Source organism: Neopsephotus bourkii, unplaced genomic scaffold (assembly GCF_033783945.1).
Source record: "Neopsephotus bourkii isolate Nb327-2 ecotype Australia unplaced genomic scaffold, CSIRO-AGI_Nbou_v1 NB_1388, whole genome shotgun sequence".
In the NCBI taxonomy this organism is placed as follows: domain Eukaryota; kingdom Metazoa; phylum Chordata; class Aves; order Psittaciformes; family Psittacidae; genus Neopsephotus; species Neopsephotus bourkii.
The window spans coordinates 1,654,770-1,677,071 of NW_026901866.1; the positions used below are offsets into that span (position 1 = coordinate 1,654,770).

Here is a 22,302-nt window from a genome sequence, read left to right on the forward strand (position 1 = left end):
ATTTTCCCAAAATGAGCTTCCACCCATATTTTATGCAGACTTACTGACACATTCATGGAGTTCTGGATGGATTATTACCCTGTATATATTGAAGGAAAAACTCCACCACTTCCTCAGCTTAAGAGACACAGTGGATAAAAATGATCAAACTACGTAACTGGGAAGTGAAACAAGGTGCAGAGATTTAACAATATTTGATCTTTTTAATAGCTTACCAAAGCATGTGGAATTTTCTACGCAAGCAAAATTTTACTGTTCTTTAAAATATGTTCTAATTTAGTTGCAGTTATGGTCTGTGCTATGAAGGAGCTGAGACCAAACGGTACTTTTCTCTGGTCTTAAAAAGTCAGTGAATCTGGCCCATAAATTTCAGCAAAGGCTTGTCAGCAAGCAGACACAAGCGCTGAATCTGTTGTTGCAAGAGATTAGAAAAACTGCTTCTATGTTAATTTTTACATCTAAAACTGACCCCATCAAAATCAAATCTCAAACTTTCATTTCCAGAAAAAAAAAAAAAAGGAAATGGAACACAGTGGAGATAAGGAATCACCCAGAAGAATAAAAAGTTTTATTCTGTGACTAAGTATTAAATTAGTAGCAATAAATATTTACAACAGACTAGTTCCACAAAGACTTGAAGCTCCATGCCGGCTGGAGACTTTGGTTCATAGCAGTTACAGAATTTCACACTCTACCTTAATTTATTCATGCAAAAATGACTAACATTACCACAGCACTGCAGGACTTCACTGTATTTTACTGCAGATATTTATACTCATTTAGCTCTGTTCATTATTGTGGCAGTGTAATGTATACTTTTGAATATATTAATCACAGCTATAACGGACATAAAGGAAACAGAGTATGTTCCTGTAATAATATATTAGAAGCTTAATTTCAATTAATATGCTCTAAAATCAGACAAATTATAGATACAAAGCATTTAATTAAACTGATTACTCTGGCTGTACCCACTCTATCTCTTTTAACAGCACACAGATGCAAACATCATTTGCCAGATCCAGTCCAGTGTCCTGGTCTTGGAAAAGTTTTGGAAGGAGCACTGTGAACTATCCCACAGGTGACCTACAGCCAGAAGCTTTTCTACTGTGCAAAGTCCAGTAAACTCCCCTGCCTTGGGTAACTCCTGTGATCATCACAGTGTGCTCTAAATAATCTGGTTATCTTTTTTTGCTGTCCTTCAGACTCCATTCTGAAACTGAAGGACAGCCAGACCGCTTTAGGGCCATCCTCCATCTACATCAGATGGGTAAGCAAACTGGGGTGGATCTAGCATGCCTCACCTGACCCATACCTATGCACAAGAGAAGAGCAAGCCTGCTTCTCTCTGTAGACCAACCTTCAGGTATAGTCCAAGTAGAGTGCCAGGCATGAATAAGAAAAGCTAGCACCAACCACACAGCACTTCAGACCTGACATGGCCAGAAGTCTTTGTTAGCTATTGCATGCCTGGACATGGATGAAGCATATGTGTGCACAATGCAAATCTAGTGTTAAACATTCCTCTTTGCAGAAAAACTGAGGAACCTGCTGTCACATTTTACCAGTCACCTACAGCCAAGTTAACAAGCCAATACAGGGTGCCTGCAAAGGGTGCTTCTGTGTTCTCTCACTTTCAAGCGGCTCAGGTGCCATGGCCAGTTATAATAATCATGCTCGCCTTCTTCTGTCCAGGTATTCTGTCCTCTTTGCCACACATAGTGTGGCACTCTCTTCCTGACAGCCCAGAGAAACATTTTTTAACATCAAGTTACTTACCTGTCCTGCAGATAATCCTGTCCTTGGGCTAGATCATATGGTCCTACCTAGCAAGTCTGTCAGTGTCCACACAGGGTGTTACCAACACCATTACCTTCCAAAACTTCCTTATTCTCAGAGGATACACATTTGTGATCCATACTAATGGAGTGCTTTGCCAAGGACCTGGTGGCATGAGGAGCTAGAACAAAACTGAGTCAGACATGGCCCTTACTCAAACCTGGCATATAATCCTACTATTCTCCCTTTGTCTGAGATTGCTTACACATCAAAAAAGCAGCAGTTGCTAACATGTCATACTGTCCTTGTGGGTAGCCAGGAAACCCACCTCCCCTTCCTAGAGTTACCTGCTGCTTTGCAGAGCCATACCCTGTTTTATTAGTGAGATAGCAATGAGGAGGTGAAGCAACCAGAATGTGACCAGAACCATATGTAGAAAATTCCCAGGGGGAAGGATGCTAACTTGTGCCTCAACAAGCCCATGACTCAAGCCAAGGCCAGAAGAAGGGGGAGGTGCCTGGCAAGATGTGTAGCTAGGGTGGGGAGGGCCTGATCACGACCAGATCATGCCATGTAATCATAACAGGGACCTGCCAGGTGATTGTTTACCAATCTGAATAGTGTGTTTGCATTCAGCCTTTGCATAGAACCACTTGAACATGCTGCCATGGCAGCTAATCCAGGCTGCTACAGGAAGGGGGGAGGAGGGTTGTGTGTGCAAGTCATCTGCAGATGCCTAGGAAAGTCGATGATTCTTGGGAAAGAAATGCCTTCTAGCACCGTAGTCAGTCACAGCAGGAAGCTGGCCGTGGCACAGCTTGCTACCAGGTAGACTTGCCGGCCAACCTGCTGTACCTATCACTGCTTCTCCCCAGCACAGAGAATGGCTTCTTCCATGAGTAGTCCAAAAGTCCCCTTTGTCCAGGAGAAATGGGGAGCAGATGGATAGGGAAGGGGTGAGGTTTTTTGAAAGGCTCCCTTTCTCCTCAAGGGTGGTATGTCCTACCTTTGCCTTTGTCTGGCTAGAACTTGCCCATCATTATCAAATTACTCAAATCTAAGCAGAGAGTCACAAAACCTTGCTCCCCACTCCCAAAACGCTAAACGTACTCACCACAACTCAGCTCCTTTTCAGATGTTTAGCTGGTCCAAATGCCATGGTTTGGGCTCCTTATGAAGGTGAGAGGAGGAGAAAGCAGCTACAGCTGAGTCTTTTGGATTCTGGAGACACATCTCTCTTCTTCGAGCTTAAATCATAACTCTCCCTAGCTTTGTAAAGAGCCATCTTTGTAAGCAGAGCAGCTCTGCCATGCTCAGAACAGAGTCCTGTCAGGAAACCTCCTTGCTAAAGCAGAGATGAATCCTCATCTCTATTTGTACTGATGAGTGCCTGAGACTATTCTGAGCTCCAGTTGCTCCTTGGTGATTTGCTGCTTCTGCGTAGCCAAAAAGGTGGGACCGAATGGCTTTTTACAATGTGTATACTTGAGGATGGTGAATGAGTACCAGGTGTGAGGGCATGGTGGGATCTAAGGAGCTATGGGGGCTGGAACTAGATGACCTCAAGGTCCTTCCCAACCCTAACTATTCTATGATTCTATTCTTTGATTCTATCAAGATTTGGCAGACTTGCAAGTGAGCTGCACCCGCTGTTACGATGTCCTGTTTGTAGGCAGCACTGGGATGCAACTGTGTGTGATGTGCAGCACCTCTGCCTGCACAGGTTCTTAGAAAGGGGGCCTGAGGTGCACTCCAGCACACTCTGGTGCCTAAGCAATGAAGTCTATAGGTGTCTAGGGCTCTGTCCAAAAATCAGCAATGCTCTGGTTTGACAGAACAGATGAACTCTGAAAAACTGTTCCTGCTAAAAATGTAGCACACCGTCACTGTAATAAATAAGTCTGACCACAGACTTCAGGTCAGACTTGTCTGTCTCTTGCCATATGGCTGCTGACACCTGTTCGAACCATGGTTTAGGTTCTGGATGTGTGCTGGGAAGCAGGAAGCAAGCAGGCCTGACACTGAGAAAGGACAGCTTACTTGGCTTTTCCCCTCTCATTCCGCACCATGCAAATCATGACAAAGGAAATGAAATGCTAGGATGAAGTGAAATAACACAGGGACTTATAGAAGAATGCTGTTCAATCACAGTCAGAGCTAGAAAGACCTTCAGAGTAAGCATATTTTGTTTGAAAATAGCCATGCTAATTCCTTGTTTATATGATAGACAGAGCTGTAGAAGAGCTCCAGATGAAAACAAACTTTAGGCTATACTGATGTTGCATACCCAAGCTATCAAAAAGTGTAATGCCAAGAAAAGCATGATACTGTGTGAAACCAATCCATATAAATCTTTCATATTGCATATGTCCTCCCTGGGAAGATTACAAAGGATATGTGGTATTGTTGAATTGAATATTCTTTTATATTTATTTACTAGCGGACAGGTACAGCATACTGAATTTATAAACTGAAATGTGCTTTTCAGGCTTGGGAGTTCATAATATGTGTGTAAGAAATAATCACTGTAAAGATACTGAAAACAAGCTTGTAACTTGTCTTGCAAAGACGGCTCTGAAATGAAGAAAAGTATGGGACAGAATTGTATCTATTTCAAGTTCATAACTGTTAATTTTTACCAAAACTGCAGTTTAAAAAAAGGGTATGAATAATTTCCTAAAAAGGGTGTGAATAATTTTCTGGACATGCAAATAAACTGATATGGTTCATCTGTATCACATTCCAGTTAGTAACAATTACAGGGCTTTTTTTCTGCAGATATTGCTATAATCGGATAAACTTTTTATAACAAAGGCTAAGTAGTACTTTTTGTAGGATAGCTCTAAATAGCTGGCAATTGACACAGTACATTCCTGAAGATGATCTTGAAATTTCCTTGAAGTGGTCTCCATTGGAAAGAAAGAAATTTGACAGAGAGAGAGAGGGGAGACAGAAGGGGCAAGAGATCAGAAACTGAATGAAAAATGGGCAATGGTTGGTGCAGAAATCCTCTGGAAATCTAAAATGCTGGATACACCAACCTGCTCTCTGCTTGTTCCCTATTCCTTCCCTGAAAGACTCATGTATTTTCCCATGTTTTATACTGCAACGACAAAACCCCCTCAGTTTCTGCTTGAGGGCTCTTCCTTAGTGACATTGCTTTCATTGCATTTGCAGTACTTTTCTTGTAATAGAAGGTGACATGAAAATGAAATGCAGAGCAGAGCCCAATCCTTTGGATAGAGCATTGTAAAGAAGACATTAATTTTCTTCAGAATTATCATTTTGTTCATCATATACAGTATTTGATTCTTTTCCTATTGAAATAAACTCAGAAATTTAAGTATTCAAGCAACTTTGAACTCAGGGCCACAACATCAGTACAGGAATTTTTTTCTCTCACACATGCTAAATTTTATCATTTTCTTCCCTGTCACTGGTTCATTTTGAATCCATGGTCATATTAAGAAGTTTGATACAGAGTATTTTCAATTTGAATGCATTTCTCTGTCATTACAAAAAAAGAAGTATTGTCAGTAAAAAACATAGAGCTCTAGATCGTTTCTCCTGGGAATTTTTTAGTATCCTTCCAATTAGTCAGTCAATAGGATGTTCGTATAAACATGATGGTTTATTCTTCTCTAGGGGTTTCCTTTTATGCTCTCCATCCAAGATGTTTCCAGAAGAGGAAGAAAGCTTTTGAAGCATCTACTCCCCCAGCACAGCATTTGTGATGACTAATATGCATCCCATGCTATGAATGATAAAGAAGCAACTGCACAGTGATATGCTCTTTTCTTTTAAAATACTTGCTGTCTTTTAGTTCTAGTGAACTCTCTCTTTTGGCAAACTCAGACAAATGACAATCACAACCAACTACCCTCACTGACTTCCATCAAGTATTTTTCTAGTGATAGTAAAAGTTGTGCATATTTCCAGTTACCTAATTAAATATAAATTCTTATTCTCTGCATAAACACGAAGTTTCTATTAATCATATCAACAGTTTTTGTTATTGCACTTTTTATTAGATTCTAATGCCCCCCCCCCCATAAATTAGGCTGTCACTGTCTTTATATTCCAATATACCTGTAAATTTACCTGATGAAGGTACATAGGGAAAGATAGGCTGAGAAAGTTGGGGCTGTTCAGCCTGGAGAAGAGAAAGCTGCGTGGAGACCTCATAGCAGCCTTCCAGTATCTGAAGGGGGCCTATAGGGATGCTGGGGATGGACTCTTCATTAGGGACTGTAGTGATAGGACAAGGGGTAATGGGTTAAAACTTAAACAGGGGAGGTTTAGATTGGATATAAGGAGGAAGTTATTTACAGTGAGGGTGGTGAGGCACTGGAATGGGTTGCCCAAGGAGGTTGTGAATGCTCCATCCCTGGCAGTGTTCAAGGCCAAGTTGGACGAGGCCTTGGCTGATATGGTTTAGAGCGAGGTGTCCCTGCCCATGGCAGGGGGGTTGGTACTTGATGATCTTAAGGTCCTTTCCAACCCTAACTATTCTATGATTCTATGATTCTACATATCCCAGAGACTTCACATGATTCTATTGACACCAATTGTATTTCAATCTAGGGAAAAAGTCTAACAATAAAATAATTAAAAGGCCCTTCAGGCAGTTAATTGTCTTCAAATTATATTAAATTTATACTTTTGCATTATTTTACTTAAATGCAAAAATCTCTTATCACCCCTACACTGGCTTGTCTAGAGGAACAGGAGGGGAAGATTCAGAGATCAAACCCAATGCAGCTCAAAGCTTGCTGCTTCAGGCAATGTAGATGCAGCTGGCTCAAGCAGCATGGAACAGTGGACTTTGGCCCAGACATAGCTAATATCAAGAGTAAAGAACAGTCATTTGGATTGTTGTTTTGTTTCATAAGTAATCTGCTCTTCGTTTTGCCTACATTCAGCCTACTAACTTGTTGGCTGTAGTGTGAGTTGGACCAGCTTACCACTTTAGCACAAATATGGCTCATCCAAAGCAAGACAAAAAACAAAGATAGTGCAAAATAACAACTAAAATACTGTCAGGCCAGTGAATTGAATTGTCACCTCTTAGCCTAGATTTTATGTAAGGGATGGAGTGGAAATATATGGGACAGAGACAAGGAAAACAGGACTGTCATTTTTAGCATCTGACTGGTATATAATATGAAGCTGCACTCTGCACTGAAGGGGCAATTAGGTGAACTGCATGGCAGATTTACAGACCAATTTCAAAGCACAGTTCTACCAAATCTTATCCCCACAGATGAAATCATGGAAGTTCAAAATGATCAGGGATGAAAGAGTTTTAGAAAAACTATTTAGAAAAGCTATTAAGTTGAAAGTAACAGAAATGTGTTCACACAGCCATAAAATCAGGGTCGGAATTATCCAACAGAAGTTTTTATTAAATAAATGAAGTACATTTAAAGCCAAATTTGCACCCTTGGACAAAGCTCAAGTAGACCTGCCTTTCACAAGCAAGCCCTAATAATTAAGCTGGTAAACAGCATTTTCCTACTATGCTGACTGCAACCTAGAGGGTGAGCCAGTGAATTTGCGTAGTGACATACAGTTACACAAAACATAGTTTTGCCTCATTCTAAGTCCTGTGAATCATCCTGAAGAAGGAATGACAACAAACAGCAATGAATGGCATGTACATCTTCTTTCAACATGGCATCACCTACACATAGTGCACACAGTGCAAGGTGCTATTGTCTGGGGGGCCCTGACTACATAGGCAAGCATTCAAACACCAATCATGGTGTTTGTACATAGGGTAATGTACCCTTTTGAGTCTAATGGATGCTACTGTATTATTCAAATCTTATATGAAACACCTCAGTTTAGCAATAAAAGTCTGGTCACAGCTCTAGAGAAGAAAACAAAGTTTAATTTAAAAAACAGACCTGGCAGAAGACAGTTGTTAGTTGTTACTTTGCATAATCTTTTTTTTTCTTTCAGGGAGTTTTGTCCTATAACTGGCTGTTTTCTTTTTCTGATTTTTGGTTACTCAGTATAGTTCTTGGAATAGCAAAGAGCTGATACAGAAAGGAATGCATAATAATTCATAAACTTTCAATAAGGAGGAAATGCTTTTCCTTTAGAAGAAACGAATTTAAATCATGCAGTTTTTTAGCATTTGATGTTCTCCTTCAGAACAGTCTTTGTTCTGGAGAAAATACTCCATGAACACTAAATGTTTTAAGATACTTCTAAAACAAAAGAAAAATAAGAAACAGTAGAGATTTGTTAGAGGCTCCAGAGTCATGGAAAAACAAACAAACAAACTATTTAAATTCATGTTTACATCCCTTCAGTGGCAGGAAAAAGAAACTCTCTTAAACATGTGCTTTGCCTTTTATTTCTAAACCAAAAAAAACCCACTTCAGATCAAAAAATTACACCCCTTCAAAGATGTGCCTATAATTTTTCATCATAGCAGCTGCCCACAATGACTATCAACAGTACCAGCGTCTCAGTCACTTGACTCAGTCCTTGACTCCTCTCCCATACAAATTCAGCAGTGACCTTAACCCATGAGGTCTCCTGTAGATGACTGCTCTTTGGGACCATTCCATCAGCTTTTCCCTGGACAAAACACCCCCAGACTTCCAACAGACAGTGGTTTATCTACAGAAGCACTTCAGGGCCAGGACTCGATTACCAGCATAATGCTTCATAGGGAACAGTAACTACTCATCCATTCACTGGTTTCCAGTGTGTCTTTCACTATAATGTTGAGGCAGCAAGTCCAATGTCAGTGAAGGTGTTCGCCATTCAGTTTTGCTACTGTCGTCCTATGAAATATTTACCCTAGTTCCATTAACTAAATGCATGTCTTGAGGAAAAGTATGCATAGTAAAAACTTTGCTGATGTAAATGATCAACTTATAGGCATAGGTAAAGTATTAATTAGTGATCAGAGTATACAGCACTTTGCGGAAGATTTGGCCCCAGTAGAAGTCCGTGAGATCACTTGTGTTAATGGTGGTTTTGGGAATTACAGTCCCAAACTGTTCAGCTTTATTCTGCAAGGCCAAGTGATGTAAGTGGGGATGATGCTGTGATTCAGAGCAGTGAAATGAGAGTTGGAGTCCGTAAAAATGCAGACTTTCTGTACTGGCCTTCTGTTGTGCTTGTTTGGAGTTAGGCTACCCAACAGTTCAGTGTAGCTGTTCTGTGAAGCCCCCATAACTGAGAATCTGTGTACACTTTGTAGTGTCAGGCATGCAGTAACATCAGAAACAAAAATCACTATGATTTTTCAAAATGCCTGTGTGCCTGCTTCCTGGTAAAATAACACTGCCAGACACGCAGATGCTTTTGAAAACTGTAATAGTGGAGACCACACTAAACTGTTTAAGGCTTAAGTACCTGTAAAATCTGTCCCTTACTGCCCAATAATTTTTACAAAACCTTTTTAGCTAAAGATACAGGTTTCATTCTAATGAGTTTCCTGTCAAACAGGGGCTCACAGTCTAGCCATATTACATCAAATTTGCCCTTACGCTGACACTTTGATAAGATAGAACTCCAGTTCTGATGAGAAATTGTGTTATAATAATCTCTGGCAAACATTCACAAATAAAAAAGAGAAGTAGGGATAGAGGTGTAATGTATTGCTTCCAGCATTAGAGACAGTTCCTACTAGAGATGTCTGAGCAGCACATCATGCTCTTGCCTCCCCTCCCTTGCTCTCTCTCTCTCGCCCCCTCTCAGCTTCTCAAACACAGTTTTAATTTTAGGAATCAGAAATGTAATCCAACCCATAATTTAAGGTTAATTTAGCATTGAGTTAAAACAGAAAATCTGAAACCGACAGTATACCTCATTCTTTAGCATAAATCAGGAGTAAAGAGCTGGGAAATCATACCCTATAATCATAATGAACCAGAAACACTGAGCATGATCAAATCAAACCATAGTTTAAATACGTGTAAATTAATTTTATCATTCACTTGTTTTATTTAATTTATCTCTTATAATGACACTTCTTCTCAAATCACCTTCATTACTTACTTTGTTAACCCAGGTTTTTTATCAGACAAAGAGAACCCAGGACTGTATCTAAAGTTATTTCTTTGGTTGGCCATATTGGGTTTTTTTCTTTTAAAAAGATGCACAAAGTCTTGAACTCTCCTTTCCTTGATGCATGATGCAATCAAGCTTCCCAGGTTGCTTACAGCTCTTAGCATGCTGTTAATTACAGCAGGTGACAGTACTGACAGACACACTCCCAAGCATCTTCCTCTCCAGTGAAGCACACAGTTGATATACGCTGTCACTGGCTGCTTCAAGCACCCAAAAGAAAAAAGGAAAAAAAAACCCCAATCACAAAAGGCTAAAAATCCAAGCAGAAGGTAGCATGCACATAACTTTTGGACCCTCATGGTTATTTAGTATTCTGAGAACAATTCAAACGTTGTGGTCACAAGTAGATGCTGGCTGAATGACTGTACATATTGCTTGCTTGTTCCTTCTACAGATACACCTGGTAAAAGATGAGAATAAAAACCATGTACAGTTGAAATAAGAACCAGTGTTTGTGGGACAATACCATAGGGTTTATATTTTGAGTTTAAAAGAAATATTATACCTATATATTCATTAAATTAATTAGTAGCTGACAGATGCAATACATCAAAACCATGAAAAATGGCTACAGAGTAAAACTTATGAAGACATACAAATTACTTTAGTAGCCTAATTTTCATTTTGAAAATTCCTGAAAATTGACTCAGAGTTGCATTTCCAGCTCTCAGGTGTTTAAGAAGTTTAGTTTTGATAACTGAAGATGCACATAGGCACTCACTGCTGAGCATTTAAGTAACTCCTAGTGTTGAGTAGTTTTAAGTATCCCACTAGGGTCCAGATTTCCAAAAGGACCTCAGTCATATTGTTTCTAACAGAGGCAAAGTCCTATAAACGGAGGACCATCTCTCCAAAGAAGGTATGTTAGTCTGTATGTATAGGCATTCTTAGATTAATGAAAACTGGAATTGATGTAGTTGTTTCAAAGTGTAACGAAAATCATTCACCATTAGAACAGTAAGAGACATAAGAAAAGACTTAAATGGTAAGAAACATTTCACATTTTCCAGCTTGTTCAAGAGAAAATAATACTAAAATAACTCAGATCTCTTCTGTAATTCTAAATAACCTTGCTGAAGATCTTAATTGGCAGAAAAAAAATGGGTGCCTTTATGAATACAATCAAGAAGAACAAGGCATCAAGTTCTAAGTGCTCATCTCTTATGTTTGTTCAATAGGGTTTTATTTCTGTTGAAACTCAGTTTGGAGTAAATATCAGATTCTCAGATCCAGTGGCTCCACCTTCCAGGAAGAATTGTGAAAGTGCCAAAGGAGGAAAATAGGCAGAAAAGGGCAGTGTGTTAGGACTTTCCTGCATGCCTTATCTTGCTCAGCTATTCCATCTCCTGTCAGAGGTGTAGAGCTGGATTCTGATTTTAGTGGTGATTCAATTAGTTCAAAGGAAGCTCATGATAATCTCACTGACGGGCATAGAGAATTCCTCTGGACTGACAATCAGTCCCACAGTGTGTCTCCTTGCAGGCTGAAGGAAAGGGAAAAAATGTTTACATGGAGCTAAGAAGGAGAAATGGGAATGCATGTGTTGGAAGTGCCTTTTTGTTAGAGCAGAAACTCCTTGACTTCCTGCCTCCCTCTGAAACTGAGAGGGAGAGATACAGGATAGAAATAGAATTGAAAGGAAAACCTTTAAAGTGTCTTCTGGTTTATCTTTAATTGAACTGTGAAGTCTATTTTCTACTTCTCATTATCTATGTATTTCACTAATGCAAGGCTAGTGAAGAATCTGAAGAATAAATGTACAAAATTATTAAATTTCTCATCAGCTTTCATTAACATTTTAAATGCATAATTTTTATTATTTCTGAATAAATGCAAGGAGTACCTTTTTTCTTTTTTTTTTTTTTTTAATGTTCTATGTGAAAAAAATCTAAGTGGAATACTTTTATTCTTTAAAATGCTAACATGCAGACTGTACCAAAATAACAAAATACGTGAATTAAAAGGAGTAGAATAAATATATTAGTTATCATTTGCCTATGTGTTAGTATATTGTCCAATCTTCACATTATGAAACAGTACTGAAAATACTGCAGATCATGAAAGGAGCTATGATGAGTACTATTGCCACTCAACATAGGTAGTACAAAGCTTCATATCTTTTACTCTATTGTCCAACAAATCTCTTATTCACATTACTCTCCAAATCTGAAAATATGCTTTTATCTCACCTTTCGGGTAGCACTATCTGCTCTGAAGATAAACAAATAAACAATTTATGTCCATGTCTGTGAGAGCATCTTTAATTGTTAAAGTAGGAGCAAAATCTTCCCAGCCTCATTCAGAAGCATAATTAAGTTGGCCTTGGGTTTCTAACACTGCAGATATATAGGTTATTAAAAAATTATCAGCTTTGGGGTTACAAGAGCAAACAGTAACAAAAACACTTATATTGGTTTTATGGTTGGGAAAGTCCTCTTCACATTTACCTAAGTTTAATAACTTCAAATTTAATCCTGAACTATTTCTTCATTTGTCTTTACATTCCACTGGGTAGATCTGAAGACAGGGGACTAAATTTTTCATATTCTGAGTCCACTACAGGGAACAACTCTACCTCACACTGCAGCAGCTTAAGGAAGCTGCATGCTTGAGCAACATCTTGCTGCAGTGTATTGCAGCTGATCAGAAGTGCACAGCTTACAGTCCTGCTAATATGTTAGCTGGGAGAGACTTTAAAAACATGAGGAACACAGCAGCTTTTCAGTAGTGTGTCCTAAGCCTTCACTGAGTAATGTATCACTTCTGAAAAGACCATGCCTCTTAACTCACTGACCTAACTGATGCATAGAGCTGCACCACATTGTTGAAAGGTTGTCACAGGCAGTTGCCATTTTAATAAAATGTACGGAATGGGCCCTTCACTTCTATTGGAATCATATTTACTAAACCCACAAGTTATTTTCTCAAATTTTGTTTAATAGGTTACATTTTTTTTCTCCCAGTTTCAGAGTCCTATTTGTACATTTACTGAACATTGATATAAAATGGGAAAATTACAACTGACAGGCACTGTAGGATTGCAGTAATTATTTTAAAATAAGGCTGATTTGTTCTACTGCTTCTTTCCCTGAGGCCAATAACTGGAGGCTAGTTATACTGCAATTCAACAAGCCAGAGGAAAAACACCTGTTGCATATGATTTTTCTCTATTAAAATGCAATGAATAATTCAACATGAACATTTAAAAAAGCAGCACTGTTATCATGCCTCTCAGTTCTCAAGAAAGCGTTTTTAGCTGAAGAGAGGGCCAGGTCAACCCAAAATATTGTCCTATTAAGTATTAGTCCACCCACTTTCTTAGATTTACCAAAACCACAACTGTGCTTTTCCCTGATGTTGCAGTTTATGCACAGCCACTTTCTCACTCTCCCTCAGCCCTCCCTTCCTTCCCCCTGCTCCTGGAGGGATGGGGAGGAGAACTGAAAGAATGTAACTCCCACAGGTTGAGATAAGAACAGTCCAGTAACTAAGGTATAACACAAACCAGTACTGCTACCACCAATGATAATAATGATAAGGGAAATAACAAGAGAAGAGAATACAACTGCTCACCAACAGCTGATCGATAATCAGCCCAACCCGAGCAGTGATCTAGCCCTTCTGGGTAACTGCCCCCACTTTATATAGTGGGCATGACGTGCTGTGGTATGGAATACCTCTTTGGTTAGTTTTGGTCAGGTGTCCTGTCTCTGCTTCCTCCTGGCTCCCCCTCCTCCCTGGCAGCGCATGAGACTCAGAAAGTCCTTGGTCAGACTAAACATTACTAAGCAGCAACTAAAACCACCAGTATTAACAGCGTTGTTCTCAGGCTGAAAGTCAAAACCACAGCACTGCACCAGCTACTGAGAAGGAGAAAAAATGACTGCTGTTGCTGAACCCAGGACACCTGTCATTGACAGAACAATGATACAGCTTCACTAGAATCATAGAACCATAAAATAGTTTGGGTTGGAAAGGACCTTTAAAGATCATCTAATTCCAACCCCCTACAATAAGCAGGGACATCTTCAACTAGATCAGGTTGCTCAGAGCCCTGTCCACCCTGGCCTTGAATGTTTCCAGGGGCAATGTTCCACTGATTTTCTACATTATATTATTACATACATAGATGTAATTGAGCTGAAAATCCCCAACTGAAAAAGATGACGGATTTGTGCAATGGCTATTCCAAATAAGCAATTCCAAACTTAAGACAGAGTAATTAAGGTGAGTTTTATAGTGTTTCGCATGAAGTGATTTTCCATGTCACTGAAGTCAACAGGTAAGTTCCTACTGGATGCAGTGGAACCTAGATAGAAGTTACAATTCAGGTCAGTGATTCAGCTTGTTTCACAAAAATTCCATTATTGCTAAAATTCCGTGAAAGACAGATAAGTTTCATGCATTGACACCATTAAGTGTACATAACCTTGGGTTTACCAAAAGCTCAGAAGATCATAAAGGGCTCAAATATACCAACTGACTAATAGAAAATTATGAGCATCCTCCTCGAACACGTACCAAGACTGCTCAGGAGCTTGCAGCGCTGTGCTCGCATAAAAGAAGAGAAAGTTTCTTACCAGTACATATAGATACAAAGTAAATAAATGTATTTATTTTTCTCACACAGCTCTAATAATCTGAACTCTCACTTGCTTCAAGGTAGGGAAGTTGCATTCTTTCAGCCTCAAGGAAGGATCTACAGAAATAGATGTTGAGGAACTCTATTCATTATTATTAGTAACCATAATAATAGTTTTACATCCTGTGACTCCTTGAGCACTGGCTAAGCCATCCAGACTCTGTCATGGCTCCGTTTTAAGAAGCATCCTCATTAAATTCAAACTGAGGTGCTGTGAATATAAATTACTAGAACTTCCACTTCCAAAAGCTCATTCACTCAGAATATGACTTACAGGGACAAATTATATTATTCTCTCTATAGGTTTACAAATTTACTGGAAAGACAATCTATAGTACCCATGATTCGAAAGGGAAATAATGCATTTGTTCAGGTGCTACGTACTGGCAGATGAGGCAATGAATTCAGTAATATTTTCAGTGATTTTTAATATCCTTTCACAAGCCAATGATTAAATCCATAGCCTGAGAGAGTGGCTTAATCCTGATTAGACGTGTATGAAAATGCTTGTATTTAGGGGAAACAGAAACTTTCCACAGTGGGAGTGATATTTCTAATTGTCCTTATGCTTTGCAGTATTAAAAAATACTGCTGTCTCACAGCAGTCCTACAGCACTCTACCAATCATAAGTGTGTATATTTGCAATCATAAGTAACTTTAAACCAGCTATAGACAGCATGTCTGGAAATGAGCAGTTCTGCATTTTTTCAATTTTAGGACTTAGAAAGTTTTCACAAATTTTGATTGGATGGGGGAGAAAGATTGTAGAGGTTTTCTATTTTAATTTTCACAGTTTTCTCTAAGCCATTTTGTCTAGTATTTTATGTTCACGAGCATCATTAGCATGGTTCTTTAGGCAACTACAATTTTCAGCCTTCTCTCTACCTGAGAAATCCATATTGGGTCAGAGCAAAACCAAGTCAAATGAACCTTCTGTAGGTCAGGAACAGAAGGACTTGCAAAGCTAGATGTTGGACGACATGATCACACTATCATTCCTTATTTTCATAGATTGCTCCAACCCTTTTTTGGATCAGACATCTTCAGTTCTACAACTGAAGTCATACAATTGCATAATTAGGTTTGTTTTAAAACCTAATTTCATAAGGTTCCTCTTTATACTGCAAGACAGATTTACTAATTCTTTTTTATTTTCCATATCATTCATGGTATCACGGGCGTCTATCCTGTTCCTGAAGTCATCCTACTCTAGCTTCATGCAGAAGTTATGTGAAACATTTGTTTTGATTTTCCTATTCTGTTCTTTTTTATAATTCTTCCATATTCATTTAGAGATGAAATCATCAAACCTAAAGCAATGGTGAATACTACAGGTCCACAAAGTGTTATAATAATCTTTTTGTTTTGCTCTCAACCCCTTTTCATTTTAGTTAAATTCCCTTGGCATTGTTGTGCAGTTTTCACAGAGAACCCTACAAATGATTCATGTGGCAGCAACTCTGTCTTGCAGATGTCTCTCCATGACTCTGTGGAGACTTTATGGACTCCATGAGTCTATTTTGGCATCCAGCACAGCCAAGTCCTCATCATCACTACACTGCCTGCATTTGTAACGAAGAAAAGCTACACAACATCATCTTGCTTCCCAGATGTAATGCCATCCCCTGTAGTGACCTCCTCTGTGTCTGATAAGTTGGTTTCACTATATAAATACCTCCATAATTACATATGGAACTGTTAGTAACTACAATGTCATTTTTCCACAATGCCATGCTATGGGTGTCTCTGAGTGTCAAAGCTTCTAACCACATAGGCTGCCAGGCTGCTGAAGCCATCCCTTAGGATGGATCCCTTAGGGAAATTATTACTAGCTGAGAAATTATAATGTTTATGTTTTAAACAATAAGAAACCTTACTCTAAGTTTATTCATAAAAATTATACCTCTAGAATTTTAATATGTTTGTACCACTTATTTCTGGAAAGGATAGTGAGTTTCACCTGCCACCTGAATCACAAAATATTTCCATGACATCCAGATGAGATCATCGTATTTCTGGTACTATTACTTTTCCTATAGAGTTTAACTGATAAACTACTGCTGCAAGCTACAAGAACATGAGAGACACTAACATTGTTCTGTGCTTCTTTTACACTTCCTGTATTTGTTTTTAACTTTATTTCTCCTTTTGCCATTAAGGCAATTAACCCCTCTGCCCTAAAGCCAATCAACTAAATTAACAAAACAAACAAAAAAAAAACCCCATTCTATAGGAAGACACCACCATAATACAATAATACCATAATACTAAAATCCTATTAACCTTGAATCAATTTCTTTGGAAAAAAATAAAAATAAAAAAATTACTAGATAATATAAAATAGTAGTTTACATTAAGCACTGAAAGAGATATTTGGAAGCTGAAGTTCTACCATGTTCCTATGTTATTCCTTCTTAACTCAGTGAAATCTTTCCTGCTTCTCTTCAGTTCTCCCTTTCCCCCATCCAGAATATTACCATGCACTGATAACATGATTTGATTTCCACAAGTGGTGTAAGGGAAGGGACCAAACCTGAATCTCCTAGGGTACTGTAGAAGAATTGACACATGCTTCTTCTTATGCCTTAAAAGAAGGTGGTGGCTATCACAGATCTATTTTTAGAGGGGTCAGGAACATTAAATGCATTCCAGAAATACCTACAGCCTCAAGCCCCTGAGAAGAACAGCATCCACTCTCCAGTCTGTGATTTTGATTAGATATGAGCACAGAACTGCAACAGTTTGGGGCTTGTGCAAAAGAAAAACAAAAGAAAGAAAGAAGTGCCTGGAAAGTTTTAGATCAAAATGTAAGAATTCTGACATCTTCAAGATCAGCTGGCAACTGAAGCAGAGGTTTTCAACACTAAAACATTTGATATAGGCACCTAAATTCTACCTAAATTCTACCTAAGGTTCCTAAAACTCCTTTGTTGGGTCTGGTTCCAAATTCCTTTAGTTAATATGAACAGGAAGGAAGAAAATCAATACTTCAGTTCCAAATATGCTGGAAATAGAGTTAATCTATTACATACACATTGTGTCATACTGAAACAATATGAAAATTCTTCTCTTACTTTGGAGAACTCACAGCTGCAATATTTCAGCTCTACTTTGCAGGTTTTTATCACAGTTTTAATGAAGTGTAGTTGGTTTTGAAGTAAAAGTCTGTCGGTTTTCATGAAAAGAATTAGATTCTTTTCTTGCACTGCCTGATCAGCTTTAAAATGGGGCTTAGTTCTCATTATCCTCTGAACATTTTAAATAAATTAATTGTAGTGATACATTTTAACCTGATGTGACGACAGGCTCATTATCAAGAGTAGTATGCAAGCAGGCAAAGATGGATTATCTAAAAAACGGGCTCAGGGGAAGGAAGTTTAAAAGATTAGACTGTCTCCTGGGTAATGGGTCTTTTTACCAAAGTCAAGAACCTTTGGGAATGCTCTACATTCACTTGCATTTTTAATAGAAAACATGCCTTTCAGAAGCAGCTGCAAATACCACAAGGCTATCTTCTTAGACCATTATTTATTGATAGGAAGTAAGCAAAGATCCACATAGAAGGCAACCCATTAGATAACTGCCTGCCTTCTGTGGCCTCAGCACTGTGGCAAGCACCATGCTCTCAAAGTGAGAAGTGGTAACTATTTCCCTTGAAATTTTCAAATTTTCATTATATATACAGAAGGCATTAGACGACGAGGAAGACAAAGTAATCAGACTTTTACTGCCTCTGATTAGAGCTCTACCAGCTCTAGATTTTCAGCAGTCACTGTGTTTTCCTCCTTCAGACTTATGCCTACCAAATTTCTAACCCTTTAATTTGCATGAAATCCTGTCCTGCTGCATTTGGTGATTGTGGTAGCTCTGGCATTAGCATCCTGCTTCCTGTCTTCAGTACTTTATGGCAAAGTTCTTACGTGGGATTCCTGCAGTGGGGATGGTCCCCCAGGTGCTCTGACACTGTTCCTCAAGCAGAGGCGTGCCTGTTGACCCTATGCCCATCAGTCCTGGGCATCTTCCAAAGCAGCAAGAGCACTAACAGAAGACTTAAAATGGTTGTTCCTTGGAAAGAAAGACTATAATACCCACTATCACCAGCGTCTGTGAGCAGAAATAGCCATGCTTTATACACTTCCTCCACCATCAACCAACCTTCATCCAAACACTCATAATCAAATTGAAGGCTGTGATCAGGCTTATTCATGGCTGGTGAGGGAAAAATTGATACTTCATAATGCTGTGCAACCAGCCCTGCAATCCCTAGAAGCAAGGCTTCTCTAGGGGAAAACAGGGAGATACTTTAATAGGAAAACACAGTTTTTGCTTTAAACAATCTTAACTGAGGAAGAATTACTGATGCAGCCTAGTGGCTTGACTAAATTGGAAATGGAGTAGGCTTGAGACAAATCTGTCTCAGGCAGTTTTTCAGAGGGAGGAAAGCGCATGTCAATATTTCTGCAATCTCTCCACCACTGTGAAACACTAGCTACCAGAAGACTGCTCTTATAAAGGTGAAAGGGCAGGGACAGCTAAGAACTAAACCTTAATGGCACACAGATTGTTAAATTCGATGAAAATTAAAACCTTGAAGGAAACAAAACCCAAGAGAGACTAATTTAAACTTTTAAAAATATTATTGAATATGTATAGCTTTCAAACAAAAAGAAAAGCAACAAGGAAAAGAAGCACGTCACAGAAGAATAAAGACTTTTCAGAAAGAATCTAGAGCATCCAAAACATCTTACAAGAGAGAGACATGGAATGTTTTCTCCAAAGATTTATATAAAGGGGAAAACTCTCAGCAGGAGACCACCTCTGTGATTAAAACAAGGAAAGCTGGTATCAACAAATTCTACTAGCTATCGAATGTTTTTCACTACCTCCTCTGTGGAGGCTTCTGCCTTGAACTATGAAGATGCTTTGACAAATAGCTTCCAAAAACCCAGCTTGAGGAAGCTACAAAGTTGTTTCATTCATAAGCAGAGACTACAGATTACTGGCAAAAAGTCTGGCTTCCCAGCTGCAAGACAAAACACCCCAAAATAGTGCACTCAATTAGGTGGGGTTTTTGAGGAGTGGTTGCTGCCTAGCAAAAATAAGGGAACTGATTAACGTAATATATCAGGCGAAGCATGCTGAAGAGCCAGCTGCAGATTTTGTAATAGGAAGAGGCAACAAATTTGAAAGGGACTTTCTCTCTGAGATTATAAACCATTGAAATATTTTATTGATGGTGGTGGTTAAACTTCTCTGCTGCCTCCTGGAACACCAGTGACTGCTGCAGAAAACATTTTATCAGCAATCAAAGCAGAAGTGTCTCAACTTTCTGTGTCTCCTTTCTTTCTCTCTCTCTCTTTTTTTGCCTTTCCCTACATATAAAAGGAAAGGAAAAAGGAATCAAAATCGTGGATACATAAGTAATGGCCAACCTACACGTAAATAGCTTGTATTAGCATCAAAGAAGACTGCTCAAAAATACCCACATTTATTTAAACAGAGTGGCTGGTGATCCACCACCTTTTTTAAAACTTACCCACAGACTATCTGTGAATTGAGGCAGAAAATATCCTCAACACAGCGACAAAACATGGAATATCATATTCTATATGAATATGCAAGGAAAACTTCTAAATTTGTGCTTTGAATTTTCTCCGGTTTTGCTTCCAGGCACCAATATACCACCTTCCAGCAAAATTTTTGAGAATGCTAAATAAATAAATAAACAGCAAACCAAATTCCATAAATAAAGCATGACTTCCTCAAGAAACCAGTTTTTCACCTGATTTTCACTGAAGCAATGTCAGAGGGCAAACACTGCATAGGAACAAGGATGAGGTTTATTCTGTGACCTTGAGAGAACTCTCCCTTACTTTCTTTGTTACTCTTCAACTTGGCAATAATTATAAGCACATCCCTGAAGTGCCTCTCAACCACAAATCAATAACAATCACTCCTCAAGGTACCCACAGACACTGCGACAGCCACCATCTCTGCCAGATATATAGAGAAGTGTTGCAAAAACTTGTTAGAAAATACAAAAGGAAATTAGCTCATTAGGGTCAGGGTTGATGCTATACAAAGAGATAATCGTAGGGTACCAAGCTGGAGCATAAAGTCCACCAAAGAAATAGTCATCTATTGTTTTCTTTTGGATCAGGAAGAAGTGATGCAACTTTTCCATCACAGGAGAAATAAAGATATTTAAGAGAAAACACAGACAACTATTCAGATGATAGAAAAAGCAGCAGCCAAAACAGAGACCATTGCCTAGGAACAAGTGACAAAATGAGGTCTAGTCAAAACCACTCTCCCTCTGACCGAGAACTATTTAGAGGAGATTCTGAGTATATAAAGAGAAACTTGTGGCTTTCAAAGGAGACAAATTGTAAGTGACATTAGCTTTCCAAGCAAAAGGATTGAGAGAAATGCCACTAATAATTCAGAGGCTAGCTATTCCCCGGTACAATAACCAATAGATATTTTCATCAAATAGCGGTTAAAACAACTAGACAGAATTCTATTTTAAGCTTGGTTTTGTTAGTAGCGAGGACATTTATAAAAGAACTTGGTCATAGGAAATAACCTTGAATTGAATGATCTGAAGCCATTTAAATGGAAGGGAAGAGCAAACAAAAAGCATAGGCTGCAACTCAACAGTCTGTAATAAACTTGGGCACTAACAGCCTGGAGCTCAGAGCAGGCTGCGAAACCTACCTAAGAAACAGTAAGTTCGCCTGAGCAAACCTAACTGCTACAGTTAAATCAGTGCATCAGTAACCTAATTCAAAGCTGCCATGGATGTTTACAGATTTAGGATGTTTACGCTATTGTTACTGTGAGAGTTACAGTACATATAATAGTGAAACCTTCAGACTTAAAGGACAAACTTTAAGGAAGTGAGGGGACTAATGAAGTCAGTCAAAAATGCTCAAAAAACATCTTTCTTAGAAAAGTGGGAATGTCATTAAGTCAAAGGTGCCAAACCTATCTGGAATTGATACCACTAAGGCAGAAGATCGTAGGAAAAGTCTCAAATACATTACTGAAGGTAAGAAAATGACAAAAAAGCACCAGTCAGCCAAGAAACAAGTATTTTACTGGTCAGGAGGTGTAAGAATAAAGTCAATATATTCAATAGTCAAAGGAAATTAAAACAATGGCCTTTAGTCATAGAACTGAAAGGCAGGGAAAGATAAAATTAGGTTCATTATACAAGAAGGAGAAGGTAGTTATTAAAGAACATATAGGTATGTTCATAAAAGTAGTCAGGGAAATATTGGGAAAAGGATATAGAACTTGTCTGGATGTGGAAACAAATCCCCATGTGTGAAGGGTTAGGTCAGCTTCTTGACTGAATTTCAAAAGGAGGGCCACAGAAATTTCCACATCTGATACCAAGTATTAGCAATAAAGTTATCAAATTGAAGGGTACCAGAAAAATCACATAGGTAGTAGCCACATGTCACATAGCAAGGAAGGGAAAAGAAGAGAGGGCAAGGACATTACAGGCCCATTAGATTGATCCAAACAAGATGCAATGCTTTAGAAAGTTTTGAAGGGGAAAACAACCAGACCTGAAGGCACAATAAAAATGGAATGGAATACAATAACATCAACTCACTTAATACGTTTAAGTACTAACAAAATCTTATCTTGCAAGATATCCAGCTCCCTAGCCAAATGTAATGCAGTACATCTACACTAATTAGAGTTCAGTAAAACATTTGATTCAAAAGTCAAATCAGAAATGGTTAATGGTGCTAGAGAAAATGTTTCTTTTAAT

At 38.7% G+C, this 22,302-nt stretch overlaps 1 long non-coding RNA gene across 1 annotated transcript; it reads left to right on the top strand.

The window, feature by feature from the left end:
• The first annotated feature begins 1,831 nt into the window (after positions 1–1,831).
• LOC133219956 (uncharacterized) lies at positions 1,832–16,677 on the top strand. Its single transcript, XR_009727583.1, has 3 exons — positions 1,832–2,988; positions 14,540–14,586; positions 15,988–16,677. It is a non-coding gene; the product is annotated as an uncharacterized LOC133219956 (long non-coding RNA).
• Positions 16,678–22,302: the final 5,625 nt, after the last annotated feature.